A 15,097-nucleotide genomic window follows, 5' to 3' on the forward strand; every position below is an offset into this window, starting at 1 on the left:
GGACTGTTGAATGCTAATACTTTTGTTCCCCAATCATCTTTGAGCTGAGAGTGGAGCCAATTTAGCTATTTGAATGCCAAATGATTGAGAATATGGATCTTACATGCCTGCAGACAATGCAGGGCATGAAGGAGAGGCTAGTTTTGGCAGGAGAGACACCTTTCTACTCAAATGGCTGGCTGGCTTCCCCTTTGCTATGATGTGTTCATGGATCATTTCTTCCCTTCTATTCTTCCCTCCCTCCCTTTCTCCTTTCTTCCTTCTTTTTTTTTTTGTCAGTTGTGGGGCTTGAACTCAGGGTCTAGGCCCTGTCCCTAAGCTTTTTCACTTAAGGCTAGTACTCTACCACTTTGAGCCACAGCGCCACTTCTGGTTTTCTAGTGGCTAATTGGAGATGAGTCTCACAACCTTTCCTTCCTGGGTTGGCTCTGAATCACAATCCTCAGATCTCAGCCTCCTGAGTAGTTAGGATGACAGGCATGAGCCCCTGGCTCCTTCCTTTTCTTTCTTCCTCTCTTTCTTCCTCTCCCTTCCTACCTCCCTCCTTGCCTCCTTTCTACCCTCCTTCCATTGCTCCTCCCCAACCACTTTCTTTCCTGGGGCTTGAACTCACAGCCTGGGTACTGTCTCTGAGCTTTTTTTGCTCAAGGCTAGAGCTCTATCTCTTCTGCCACAGCTCCATTTCTAGCCTTTTTACCCATTAATTGGAGATCTTATATACTTTTTTTTTGCCACAGCTGGGTTTGAACCTTGATCATCAGATCTCAGCTTCCTGAGTAGCTAGATTATGAGTGTGTGCCACCAGCACTTGGCAGATCATTTCTTTGATTAACTCATCCATGAAATTATTTTTGCAGCATCTGCTCTTGTTTTAACTGTGAAATAGAATCCCAGATAGTAGGTAAAAGGAAAAAGACACACCATGGCGGAACTGATTGTGACTGGACAATCCTGACTTTCCCCCTGGATAGTGTGCCTTCTTGGTTGGGAGAAAGGTGGTGTGGGACTTTAAGTTGTGGGAAAGGAAACCGGAATGGAGGATTTTAGTAATACGTGATGTTCTTGCCAGTTCTGCCCTTGATTGGTGTCCCAGTCAATGAGAGCAAGAGCTGACCTGCTGTTGCTGTCTATTTAATGGTGATTCTCTAAGCACTCACATGTAAGTTGGTAAGGACATTTTTTTACCTGACTTACATAACTGTAACGCCTCTATTCATCACCTTTATAATAACAATAAATAAATATATTTTTTAAAAATATAAAAAAATAAAAAAAGATGCTCCCTGGTAACATTAGTACTTGCCCTGATTTAAATGTGCTACCCCAACATTCACATTAGAAACTTCACCCCCATGGGGCCAGGAGTTTGGCCTAGTGGTAGAGTGCTTGCCTAGCATGCACGAATACCCGGGTTCGATTCCTCGGTACCACATACATAGCAAAAAGCTGGAAGTGGTGCTGAGGCTCAAGTGGTAGAGCTCTAGCCTTGAGAAAGTCCAAGGACAGTGCTCAAGCCCTGAGCCCAAGCCCAGGACTGGCAAAAAAAAAAAAAAAAAAGAAACTTCACCCCCAAGTTCATACTTTGATGGTGTCTGGAGGTAGAATTTTTGAGAGGTAATCAGAGTTCCCTGAAATCATGAGGGAGGGGGCCCGATGATGTGATTAGTAGCTTTATACTAAGAGGAATGAGACCTGAGCTAACACACTTCCTCACTGCACCCATATCATGAAAGGCCCTCTGCCATGTTGTGCCACAGCTTCAGGACTATTGCCAGATACCAACATCCTGATCGTAGACCTCTCTGCCCTCAGAATGTGCAAAACAAATATCTTTTCTTTATAAGTCACCCAGTCTGGGGTTTTGTTATAGCAGGAGGAAACAAAGACATTGCTACATCCCTGATTCTTTCCAAATGCTAAAAATATGTAAAGTTGTGAAATAGGATTCTCACTTCTTCATCAGTTTTTTTTTTAAATGGCAAGTTATAAAAATCAGGATCTCAAAAAGTTATTTGAATATCCATGTTTATAGCAGCATCATTTGCAAGAGCCCAATGACCACCAATACAAAGCATGAGTGGATAAACAAATGTGGTACTATTTATCCTTAAAAAGAAAGGAATCTAAGCCAGGTGAGGTGGCTCATGCCTGTAATCCTAGCTACTCAGGAGTCTGAGATCTGAAGATCGCTGTTCAAAGCCAGCCTGGGCACTAAAGAACCACAGACTCTTATCTCCAATGAATCACTAAAAAATGGGAAGTGGAGCTGTGGCTCAGGAGTAGGGCAGTAGCCTTGAGCTGAAGAGCTCAGGGATAGCATCCAGGCCCAGAGTTCAAGTCCCATGACCCACAAAAATGAAAAAAGGAGGAATCTTTCCTTTGGCAGTACGCTAAGTAAAATATGCTAGTGATGAAACAACAAATACTATCTGATTCCACTTAACAAGGTACACAGACTAGTCACATTCATAGACACAAAACACAGAATAGTGGTTGCCAGGAAGCAGGTAGGAGAAGGGAATGAGTAAGAGTTTGCTTTGAATTCTAGAGATTTATTACACAATAATGAAGGCACATTAAGACTGGTTAAAATGGTAAATTTTATGTCCTATATGTCTATTTAAAATATATGTATATTAATATGTGAGATTTATGTTTATTAATACATTAATTATTGTAATATATTATACTAATAAGTATATTCAAATTAATATTAAGTAAGTTTAATAATTAAATTACTATCAAATGATTAGTTAAATTAAGTAATTAAATTGATATTAAGTAAATATATATTAAATATTAAATACGTTAAAATAATTATTAACATATTGTATTTGTAAATATGTTATATTAATAAATATATTTAAAAATAAATATATGACACAATATATATTATATGGCAAAAATATTGCTGGGTGCCAGTGGCTAATGCCTAGCTACTCAAGAGGCTGAGATCTGATGATCATGGTTCGAAGCCAGCCCAGGCAGGAAAGTCTAAGACTTTTTTTTCTCCAATTAATTATAAAAAAAGTCAGAAATGGCACTGTGGCTCAAAGTCATATATACATATATATGTGTGTGTATTTATATACTGTAGTATATCTATAAATGTCATATATTTTATTAATTTGAAGTGTACAGAAACCCTAAACCTCACAAGTTATAAAATTCATACAATCTTGTTGTTGTATAAAACACCATTTTTTTTTTTTTTTTTGGTCTGTCATGGGGCGTGGCACTCTGGGCCTGGGCACTGTCAGTGAGCTCTTCAGCTCAAGGCTACCACTCTATCCCTTGAGCTACAGCACCATTTCCAGTTTTCTGGTGGTTATTTGGAGGTAAGAGTCTCATGGTCTTTCATGCCCTGGCTGGCTTTGAACCACCATCCTCAGATCTCAGCCTCCTGAGTAGGTAGGTTGTAGGCATGAATCACTGGCACCTGGCTAAACCTTCTTGTATAAGTACACATAAGGCATCCAATAGTGCCCTAATTTTATGTTGAATACCCATGATCTCAGCTGAAAGGTAGGATGCCTGCAATAGAATAATCCAGAGCAACTATAAATTGCCCCTCCAATGCTCATGTGCAATCTGTACTTCTCCAAAGCCAATGTCTAGTACCAAATACACTCTGAAAGGCAGCCACATGAACTCAGGTGCACTAGGTCCACACATCAGGACCAGTGGGCCAGCTGATTTGTATCTTGGAGGACTTTTGCCAACTATGTATACTAAACTTGTACTAGGCCAGCTAAGGCCTGTGACTACTTAAAAAGAATGGTCCATTCATTTCCTGTACTGTCAATGCTTCCAGCATTTCAGTGGGACTTCAGTTCCAGTGTCCACAGGCAGGATGTAAAAGGAGTTCATCAGAAACAAGAAAGAAAAGCTGATGTGCAATGTTCTGGAAGATGAACAGTGCTTGGAATTAGCTGCTGGAGGAGGGCTCTTGACCCACTCCATCTGGAGGACAGCCTGAGAGCTGTCCCTGGTACTGGTTCTCTGATGTACCTTCATTTGGCCTGGACTGAGAAAGGGGAGGTGGTGCGGGTAAGAGAAGACAGAGAAGAGTAGAAAGGCAGGTAGCTATAATGAGAAGGATCAAACATGTTTCCAGGGGAAGGAAAAGAGATAGATAGGGAAAGTAAGAGGGAGAGGTGGGAAAAGAGAGGGAAGGATGAAGATGAAAAGCTAGAAATAGAGGAGAGATGGGGAAGCATGCACATGTGGGCCCACCCTCCACCCCCCCAACACTCATTGACCTTATATGACCTTGATTTTCTTGCACGCCCAATACATAATACTTTAGCCATCAATCCGTCTGTCAAGTTAGTTTTCTTCACTCACTGCTACTGACAACAGTCCCAAGGTTCTACACCAAGAAAAGAAGGAAGAAATGATTGTACCATGGTGCCACACAATGTGGAAAACCAGCCTAAGAGCTTCAACCATCTTTAAGGAAGAGATCTTGTTGTTAAAGAGTGCACTGAAATCCTCCACCTCAGAATTGCCTTCTGTTTTGCTCCCATTGTCCCTTTCCACAGTCTTTTTACTTCCTCTGCCCTTACTTCCAGGCAGTGAGGTGACCCACCCGAAAGGCTGGGCTCCTTCCAGATGCCACAGGATCCTGAATGACAGCTTTAATTTTTTTGTTGTTTGAAAAGAAGCCAAAGACCCTTACCTTGCTCTCACAGTATGGGCATCTCCCATCTTTTCTGCTTCTCATCAGAGCAAATCAAACATCTTTATTTGTATGAGAAGCTGCGGGTTGGGGGGGTGGTTGGTAAACCCAGGAGACTGACTAAGCAATACACTATTCTATTTGTATAGGTGATAAATAAACCTGGCAGTTACCCCTGAGTTTAGTCAAAGACTCTACAAAGTTCAGTTCCTTCTCCATCAGTCTCTCTCTGTGTGTCCCTCTCTCTGCCTCTCTGCCTCTCTGCCTCTCTGCCTCTCTGTGTCTGTGTCTGTCTCTTTGTCTCTCTCTGTCTCTGTCTCTGTCTCTCTCTCTCTGATACTGAATCTGAAAGGGGCTTATGATCACTAAGCCGGTACTCTACCATCTGAACCATGCCCTAAGCCCCTCTTGATTTACTGTTTTGGAGTGGATCTTCCATTTTTGCCCAGGGCTGATCTCAGACCACACTCCAATCCTCCTTCTTGTGCTTTCTAATCAGCTATGAAGTAAGGACCTGAGTGCTGTCCCTGAACTATTTTGCTCAAGGCTAATGCTCTACTATGAAGCCACAGCACCACTTCTGGTTTTCTGGTGGTTGGAGATAAGTCTTACAGACTTCTCTCTATCAGGACTGGCTTTGAACTGTGATCCTCAGATATCAGCTTCTATATAGCTAGGCTTACAGGTGTGCGCTACCAGTTCCCAGCACTCCCTTTCAGTCTTGAAGGATGCATTTATATACGTCCCCAAGTTTCACCATCCATTGTACTGATCACCTCACTATTTTACTTTCTTTGGGTGCAGGATTTGAAAAGGAAAGACGGGTCCCACTCTGCTCCTCTGCTTTTATAATGTCTGTTTCGTTGCTTTGGCATGAACTTGTACTGCTAGGACTGCAGTTCATTATGGCTGTGTCTAAGTCCCTGGACTTACCTCTTCCTTATCTCTGTGCCTTTGTCTCAGTCCTGGAAAGGTAGCCCAGGGTCAAGAATGGTCCCCTCTCACCCCCTGGCACCATAGGGAGGTGCCTACTTTCTGTTTCTTTTGTGTGGTGTTGGCTGCCCAAATCTTCTTCCTGTGTGCTTGATCTGTCTGGATTGATCTTTCTAGAACAAGCAAGGCAGGTCCTCTGGCTTAAAGAAAAATGGTTTTCTTGGCATCAAGCACATTCCCCTCCCTGATCAGTGATGTCTGCAAAAGAGCAGAGGTGGAGAATTATGACCATGTCATTTCAAGAGCCACCACCGTGCTGCAGAGCCAGCTGCCCTCCTGCCAGCTCCACTTTCCTAGTGATCATGATTTATTTTTCTATCATCAACAGATATGCCTTAAGAGAATGGTTCAGAAAGTCTTTAGGTTTGCAGAAATTATCGCCAGCCTTTTCTCCACTTACCAGAGCAGGGTAAAGATGGATTTGACAGGCAGAACTGTGAGGACATATGGTATTTGCGCTCTGGGTTATGTGTCTGATGAGAGTTTTCAGCTGTCTGATTCCTTTCACCACTTCCTTCAACAAAGGCCCATGTGCCTAGGCTACTGGCCTGGCAGAATTTTGAGTATCTCTGATTTATTGGCAGATCCTTGATCGTCTGGCTTACACAGGCTACTGTCTTCTAAGCAGTGATAGTATTAAGTCATCCCAAATAAAAAGAAATTTATCCTCATTAAAAAGGCTCTTGGAGAAGGAGTTCTATTTGACTGTCATTACATGCATTTTGGTGACTTCTAGGAAATTATTTACATCTAATCTAAATTCCTTAAGTTAAGGAAATACTTGGGATACTCTGGAAAACTGGAAGTTGGGTAGAATCAGTCATCACTGAGTCATGGTCTTACCCAGGTGTGACAGATTGAATAGATGCCATATAATTTCCAGTGGATGAATAAATTGTGTGTGTGTGTGTGTGTAAAAGTACTGGGAAAACTTTCAGAAAGCCAATTTGTAAACATTTACAGCAGACAAAAAAGAGGGTATTCAACAACAGGCTCGGTAAATTAAAAAAACCCCACCAGATCAACCTATTATTTCATGGCTTAGTGGTGAGAGAGGAAACACAGTATATAATGTCTGCTGGACTTTGTATGGTTTTGGATTCTCTTCCATATACCACATGTTCAGTAAACTGGGGAAATGTGGTTAGACCACACAGTGGTTGAGGGTGAGTGGTCCTGTGGACCTGGTGGTAGAGGTAAAAAAAAAATGACTGACAGGTTCTCTTTCCAGCCCAGCATAGACCAAGGGGAGCTTGGCAAGTGCCCATTGCTGGCCAAGGGAGGTGTGGTATCTTCACCAGTGATAGATGCCAAGGTCTTGCTCCTCAGCTGGGTGCAGGGCTGATTAGTTGCAGAGAGAAATGACATAGCATCTCTTCTAGAGTTGTGTGTGGAGGGGAGAGGGGGGGAAATAAACAAGCTGACTTTGATGAGTTATAAAAAGACCAGAAGCAATTATATAAGAAATGGTAGGGCTGAATGAAGTGTTCTGGTACATTTGTTGGATGTGGAGGGTCTTGCAGCAGAGCTTAAGATAAGGAGTAGGCACACAGGCTTTGAAATCAGAAAAACCTACACAGGATTCCTGCCTTTGCTGTCACTGGATGAGTGATTATAGGACAGCATATGGCTTCCTGGCTCAGGTTCTCAGTGAGCCCCTGAGGACTTCGGTGAGAATGAGAAAAAAAGATGATGGCCTGGCAATAGGGGGTGAGTGCTGGCTTCAGTTTTTCCCTTCTTTCTTGGTGGGGAAGCTAAAGAAGACTGATCCTATACTGTCTATGTGGCTCCCTGCCCTTCATGGCTCTGTGCCTCAGTTGCCTTATCAGTAAGATGAAGACTGGTATCTGAAAAGATTAAGTGAGGTAACAGATAAGGCCTAGTGCTGGGCCCATAGCAGACCTTCAAAGGATTGTTGCAAGGTAAAAATGAGAGAGGATTGCAACTTCCATTCTCCACAGACCTTGATGCTTCTGGACATACATCCTGGGGGGGTGGGAGGGGAAGGAGAGGCAAGTAAGCCATGGCCACTATCTTTTGTCCTCCTCCTCATTTTTTGTTCTATAATGGGGACCAATAGGAAGGGTGGACAAGGGTAGCAGCAGATGGGTGGGAATAGGTCGTTTCTACACTCACAGAGAACAACAGACAGAAACACTTCTAGGGTACAATGATTCAATGGTTCCTTTCCAGGACTTTTCAGCCTGGCTTCACCATCCCTAGGCACTGCCAAGCCTGAACTGGTGAATAAAGCTGGGTAGATCATGCTGAAAAAGTGAACAGGAATTCCTCTCATCTTACCATATCTCCCATGACCCTCCAGCATGGCCCACCTGGGCTTCTGAGGTTCTAGGATGTCTTCAAGAGAATGTGTGCATGCGTGTGTGCGTGCATGCATGCGTGTGTGTGTGTGTGTGTGTGTGTGTGTGTGTGTGTGTGTGTAAACTATACTAGTATCCCTGTAGTGTGTGTGTGTGTGTGTGTGTATGTGTGTGTGTGTGTGTGTGTGTGTGTGTGTGTATAAACTATACTAGTATTCCTGTAGGCTGCTCTAGATAAAGCAGGAGGTTCCAGCAGCAGCAATCTCCCTGCTGGTCTGTTGCTCCCTTCCTAGTCTTTGTTACTGAGAGCTTCTTAGGGTAGTAGTCTCCAAAGCCAGGGCAAGACCAAGAAACACTAACTTTCTAAGGATCCCTAGTTCCTGAGGACTGGAAAAATCAGCAAATTCAGAGATGCAAAGGGTAAGAAGAAAGAATAGAGTCCTGGAAGCAGATGTCGCACAGGCTGCTTTTGGGAATGCAGCAATAGGCTGGCAGCAAGGTGGGCTTGAGCCATGAATTCTGGATGATTTTAAGGACAATCCTAGATCAAGCGAATCATAGCTGCTCAGTGCCTTCTTTCATAGCTGAGAAGTACAGCCATGTAAGAGACACGGAAAGCCACAGTATTCCACATTACTGCAGAGATGGACGCAGAGTCAGTGAGGGCAGGCTACCTTCCAAGGTAGGATCACAGATTAGCAGGGAGGGTGTGCTGGTGCAGACAGGGTCCTAGTGTTAGCATCTGGTTCCTAACGCTGGCCCAAGACTGGTTGCTTTCGTGAGCAACAAGAGGGAACACTCCCCTCTGCGGCCACCAGAGGTCATTGGCTTCCACTGTTGGAGCTACAAGCTGTGCAGTAGCAGGGCTGGCTACTGGCCTCCCACAGCCACAACAATTGGGTCTCTATGGGCCAATTCTGATCCTGGGGAGATACAGTTTCCTCAGAGAACATCCTCCATCTTCCTGCCAAAGAAGGCTGAGGAAGGCTGGAAGGCCTTGGCCTTTAAGTTGGTCCCAGCACAGCAGGAAATGGGGAAATGACAGCCTGTCTTGTCTTACCAGGGACTCTGACATCAGTTGCTCTCACCTTCTTCAAATCCCAGGTGTCAATCACTTCCTCAGTCACACAAAGTATTCCTCTCCAGTACTGGGATGCAACCCTGAGCAGGCAGTCCCACATCGAGGCCACCCCCATCCAGAAAACAGAACACTTCTAAAAACCCTTTAGGGTCACAACTATATCACCTTACCTCTGACATTACTATCAAGTTAGAGACCTTGGCTCTTCCCTGATGTCCAGCAACCCACTCTTTAGCCTGACCCTAAGTGTTCTTGATAGCAGTTGTTAAAAGAGGCCCCTTTCTGTAAGCCAACACGAGCCTCAGAGTGGCTTGCCTGATGAAAATTCTCATCTCTACACATGTGCAAGGCCCTGGGTTCAATCCCAGCACCAAAAAACAATGTTCTACTACTTGTCTTTATGCCTCAACTTTGAATTGTCATTCATCCATGCGAGGCCACATCTGATCATTCAGGGTTTGGGGGCCTGCTCACTGCTCAGAGTACCGAGGATAAGGTACAGATAGTTGTACAGTCTGTTTTGTTTGTATGCGTAAGCTGGGACTTAAACTCAGGGCCAAAGTATTGTTCCTTAGCTTGTTTGCTCAAGACTACTGCTCTATCTGGCTTTCTGCAAGTTATCAGATATAAGGATCTCTTAGATTTGTTTACCTGGTCTGGCTTTGAATCAGGATTCTCAGATCTCAACTTCCTGAATTCCTAGTATTGTAGACAGGAAGCTTGAGTGGCCAGTGGTGTGCAGGCTTTGACAGAAGAGGAACCACACACGGTCTACCCCACCTCTCCTGGCCCACATGTTACTGTTGCCCAGGCTAGTCTTCTGGCTCCTGGGATCCATCCTGCCTTTCCAAGGGCTGGGATTTTCTGCTGATGTGCTCTTCTTCCTTCTCTTGTGACATCCTTCACCTGGCCATATCCTGGGGATTATCATCTTGTCTCTTAGGGGTAGCTGTTCCTTCCAGGATATTTCTGCCTCATTCTGTATTATGTCCAATGCAGATCAGACTGTGAACTACTAGAAGACAAGAATCTTGTCCTACTGTACAAGTCACTCTGAAATTATCCAGCAGCATTTATATACATTGTGTGGCATGTAGGAAGAGCTCAGTAAAAGTTCGATGAATGCGTTAATGTTCTTGGCAAAGGTTAAATCATGTAATAAAAACGAAACTAGCTTTCTGCTAATGCTTGATAAGAATAATTGCTTTATGAGAGGACCAGCCAGCACCTGTCTCTCTACCTGGTAGATGAGGCAGAGTACGGAGGTCTGCTCATGAAGTCTCACACTGATCACATACCATGTACTGGGCAGTGGGTCACTTGTACTAGCAAAATGTGTTCAAATCTCTATCACCACCACACCCCCTTTCACTGACAAGGAACTAGAAGTGTAGAAAGAGTTCCTCAGTCCACTCAGCAAAATGAAGGGCAGACATGGGGCTTGACTCCGGACCCCTCTAAGACTGGCATGCTTGATCTCAGGGACGTTGTCCCAGCTCTGTCACTGTTTCACAGTGTATGGCACCTTAGGTGGCTAGTCAGAACTTTTGGAGTTCATTCCCACCTTCATCCCAGAGTTTTAGGGTTCCACTGGGATTGGAGCTATGAAAACGATGCTGTGTAACAACCATGAAAGGTAATGGTTGCCAATCCTTGCAGTTCATCCTCTTCTCTACCAGGTCATTTCTTCTCCCCTTCCTAGCTGTCTTGGACTTATTTTTCCCTCATTCTTTCTTCCTGAGCATTTCTGTAACTTAAAGATCATTAGAGTTTGCTCCCAAGGAGCTGTCCATTGTCCTTACCTAAGCACAACTGGGAGCCAGCAGGCATACAGTACCTGATAATGTAAGTTCTGGTACCGCCTATATAAGAACCCACAGTCTCCTTCTCCCTCTTTCCTCCACAGGTTATCTGTCATAAAGGGGTCAGATTTCACAGAAAACAGCTGAGGGCTGTGATGAATTCTGAACAGACCAGAGGCCCACAGCATTCTGGTAGGGCTGGAGGGAGAACTGGAGAGGAGCAGGGTGAGAAATAAGGAGGCCAGTGGAGGGGCTGGGAGCATCCTGCTGGAGAAGCTACAGCAGTCAACTGCTTGCTCTCTTATAGGCTCTGCAACATTTGGGGTTGCTAGGATTTCACAACCTGAGTGGAATCCCTGAGACAACTCCTTAGGTCTTCTGGGAACCATCAGTCTTGAGTTGTGTCCTATCCTTAGTTCATGCCAGCACCAGGCAAGAAGAGATAAGTTGCCCTGTTCCTCCTCAGGAGTCTAGCCAGGGCTTCTCAGGGATCACTGCATTCTCCACAAAGGGTTGAGAAGACTTCCTGAGCCCATGGGCTCCCCCCAGCCCCTTTCACTCCTGACCTGGCATTTCTAAGCATTTTGAGAGGAGCCCTGCCTACATTGGAAGAGGGAGCCCCTCCCCACTATGCTTCAGGGCAGCACAGGGAGGCCTGGGAGCCTGCTGATTTTTCTTTTGCTTTGGCTCATTTTCCTTCTGGAGCAGCAGGCTCTTCTCCTGCATTTTTAATAGCTGAGCATGTTTAGCATTCAACGCACACATGCAGGTTGATAAGGCCCAAAGAGAAGGCGACAAACCATCCAGAGGAGGAACATCTCCTCCCACCTCTTCTCTGCCTCCTGCCCACATCAGCCTGTTTCAGTATGCTTGAATTTCCCCATCAATTCTCCATGCTGGGGCAGCAAAGGAAGCAACAACTTCTAGGAAAATCAGACTGGCTGATTTGGTCACTTTGACAGGGCCTGGTCCCTGGCTGAATAGAGACTCATAAGTAAAGGCTGAAATGCTCACTGCAGCTTCAAAGAGGCAAAAAGCCACAGTTTCCCAAGCTTAAGCACGCTGGTCATCTGAGCCTTCTGGGTGGGTAGATGGGATATAGTTGTGGCCATCCCTAATTCCTGATTTCATCTGGGGTCAAGCCATCTCGTCCATCTCTTTCTGCTCTTCTAGGTAATGTGGGCATTCGCTTGCTCAGGGTGATTCCCAACAGCTGATGGGTGAACTAGAAAAAATAGGGGTGGTAGTCTGTGTGGATATGGAGTGTGGTCAGGCAGGGTGAAGCCAGGGAGACCTGGTAACCTAGGGGGTGCCTTCCCTGTTTTCCCACTTCCTTATTTATGCAGTTGTTTTCTTAATAGACCCAGCCACAGAAGGGAGAAAATAACAGAAAAACTACAGCCTATTGAATTTTGTGCAAAAATACCAGGAGGTCAACCTGACCTCAGAAGTATTTTTGCCCCTCTGTACATGTGAATCTGAGCTACTTGGAGAAGTAGCTCACACCAGCTAAATCTCATGTCAAGGTCATCAATCCCTTTGGTAGCCCTGCTTGCGCTTGCTGGGCCATCCTTGCACAGCTCACATGGAGCAGATGGGAAAGACCTTTGGCCAGGAATTCTCTGCAGGTGACTGGATCTACTATGTCTGTTCCTGCTGAAGACGTAGCAGTATCAGATTAAATATGAGAAAAAAAAGAATGAAATCTTCCTTCATTCTTATAAAAAAAGCCGAAGAGCCCAATTAACACAACACTTCTGAATGCAAAAATAAGAGAAATCCCTCATCCCTAATAATATTGGGGAACATGTCAAGATCTGCGTTGAGTTCGCAGGCACTAGCCACTTATAGCTGAGTTCTTCCAGTGGGGCCTCTGTGTGACTGGTCTTAGTAAGTGTGGGTTGATTTTTCCACTGAATGTGGAGAATGACCAAATCCTGAAGAGCTCCCTGAAAGTTCACTTCTAGGAGGATTCTTCTGGGACAACTGGGGGGCCGGGAGTTTGGCCTAGTAGTAGAGTGTTTGCCTAGCATGCACAAATACCCAGGTTCAATTCTTTGGTCCATATACATAGAAAAGCCAGAAGTGGTGCTGTGGCTCAAATGGTAGAGCACTAGCCTTCAGGAAAACTTTTGGGACAACTGGAGCCCTCAGTTGCTCCTTCACCAGAGGAGTTGCTTTGCTGATAAACCTATGATTCCTCCCCACATCTCCTCATTCATGAACTAGTTGACAGACTTCTTTTTTTCTTTAGTTCATTTCTAGACTCTGAATAAACTGGCTTTTTTTTTCTGTGTACTGGAGATTGAACTCGTGCATAGTAGGCAAGCACTCAGTCACTAAGCTACATTCCCGATCCTGAATAAATTACATCATTTTCCATTTTCATCTTCATTCTGAAACTGAAGACCCAGTCCTCTAATTTTATTCTATAACCTTTATCTCTGAGATAAAGATAAGTTCTGTGTTGAAATAAATAGTAACACAATAAAGATGATATTATCCTTAACTATGTACTAAACATGTCCAGCTATGGACTTTTGTGCTTTATGAAAAGTAGCTCAACTTGGGCTGGGAGTTTGGCCTAGTAGTGGAGTGCTTGCCTAGCATGCACGAAGACCTGGGTTCGATTCCTCGGTACCACAAATATAGGAAAATGTTGGAAGTGATGCTGTGACTCAAGTGGTAGAGCTCTAGCCTTGAGAAAGCCCAAGGACAGTGCTCAGGCCCTGAGTTCAAGGCTCAGACTGGCAAAAAAAGAAAGAAAAGTAACACAACTTAAAAAAAAGAAAGAAGCTGGGTGTCGGTGGCGCACACCTGTAAGCTTACTACTCAGAAGGCTAAGATCCGAGGATCACAGGTCAAAGCCAATCTAGCAGAAAAGTCCATGGGACTCATCTCCAACCAACCACCAGAAAACTGGAAGTAGGGCTGTGGATCAAAGTGGTAGAACACTAGCCTTGAACAAAAGAGTTCAGGAACAACATCCAGGCCCTGAGTTCAAGTCCTGTGATTGACAAAGAAAAGAAAGGAAAAGACCAAAAAGTAGTTCACTTGCTCTTCAGAGAAGTCCCATGGGGGGGCGGGTAGAGTTATTGTTAGTTCATTTTATGGGTGAAAGGAGGCACATCAAGATCAAATGACTTCTCCAAGACTACTGGGCAGAAATCTGTATCCAGATTCCAGAACCCGTGCTTATGTCAGGACATTAGGCACCTTGGCAAGGTATCAGCTTTCCTAAGCCATCAGCATTAGCGACTGCAGAGCAAGGCCCAGGCTGTTACTCTTAGGCTGGGTCTTCTCTAAGTAGCTCTGTCCTCCTACAAGACAGATCTGAGACCCCAATACCCTCAGAGAACAAAGGTATCCCACAAGGCCCAGCTACTTCTCAGGAGAGTCCTTTCCTGTACAGCCATGCCTGACCTCTCTACATCGTCCAGAGGCTTTTCCACGGATCCAGCATAATTAGCTATTTTACTAAGTCATCATAATTTGCAGTGTGCAATGACTAACCCATTGATGGATGCTTTTATTCCACAGCTTCCTTAGGTATGGAGTTGAGTATCATGAATTACCATTAGTCAAATTAATTAAAACACTTCCTCTTAAACATAGAAAGCAGACAGAATCCATACTTGTCCCTTCTCTGTTTTGGGAGGGCTAGAGATATGGGTGGAGGTGCTGTGATGAGCCAGTCCTAAGTGGCCCACAGTGAGTGCTGACAGCACTCAATACTCAGTTCAGTGTGCTTTCACCCCACAAGGAACCTTTTCTGACTTTTTGGTAAAGACAAATTTTAAAAAAAAGATGAAAACAGTCAGCCTGACAGTATCTGTCTCCTTCCACACGAAAGAAGTGATCTCTGTTTTTGTCTCTCCTCTGTGGCCAGCTCCCAGATAGCTGGGTGAACCCCTAGCTGGGAGCTGAGGCCCTGGGGTTGGGGTGGGCTGCCTGTGCCTCCATGGCTGGAGCAGGATCTCTGCCTGGCTCCTGGCTGGGCACACTGTCTATGCTTTCCATTATTTACACCAGTTGCTCTTCACTGGGGTGGAAAATTGAGAGGTAACGGCTAACTGAGGGCTAACACATCATTGTTTTCCTTTTCTTAGACACAACTTAGCTCAGCTCTCAAAGACAGAAAAATCCCCCTTGTCAGGCACATGGCACTTTCAAAGTCCCACCTCCCCTCTCATATTTAGCTTTCTCATGCATCATTCTG

At 44.6% G+C, this 15,097-nt stretch overlaps 1 protein-coding gene across 9 annotated transcripts in view; it reads right to left on the minus strand.

The window, feature by feature from the left end:
* The window catches only part of Atxn7l1 (ataxin 7 like 1), a 233,649-nt gene that overhangs the window by 27,354 nt on the left and 191,198 nt on the right, over window positions 1–15,097 (minus strand). The window lies entirely within an intron of this gene.

This window comes from Megascapheus bottae, chromosome 5 (assembly GCF_031878675.1).
Source record: "Megascapheus bottae isolate mThoBot1 chromosome 5, mThoBot2.hap1, whole genome shotgun sequence".
Taxonomy (NCBI): domain Eukaryota; kingdom Metazoa; phylum Chordata; class Mammalia; order Rodentia; family Geomyidae; genus Megascapheus; species Megascapheus bottae.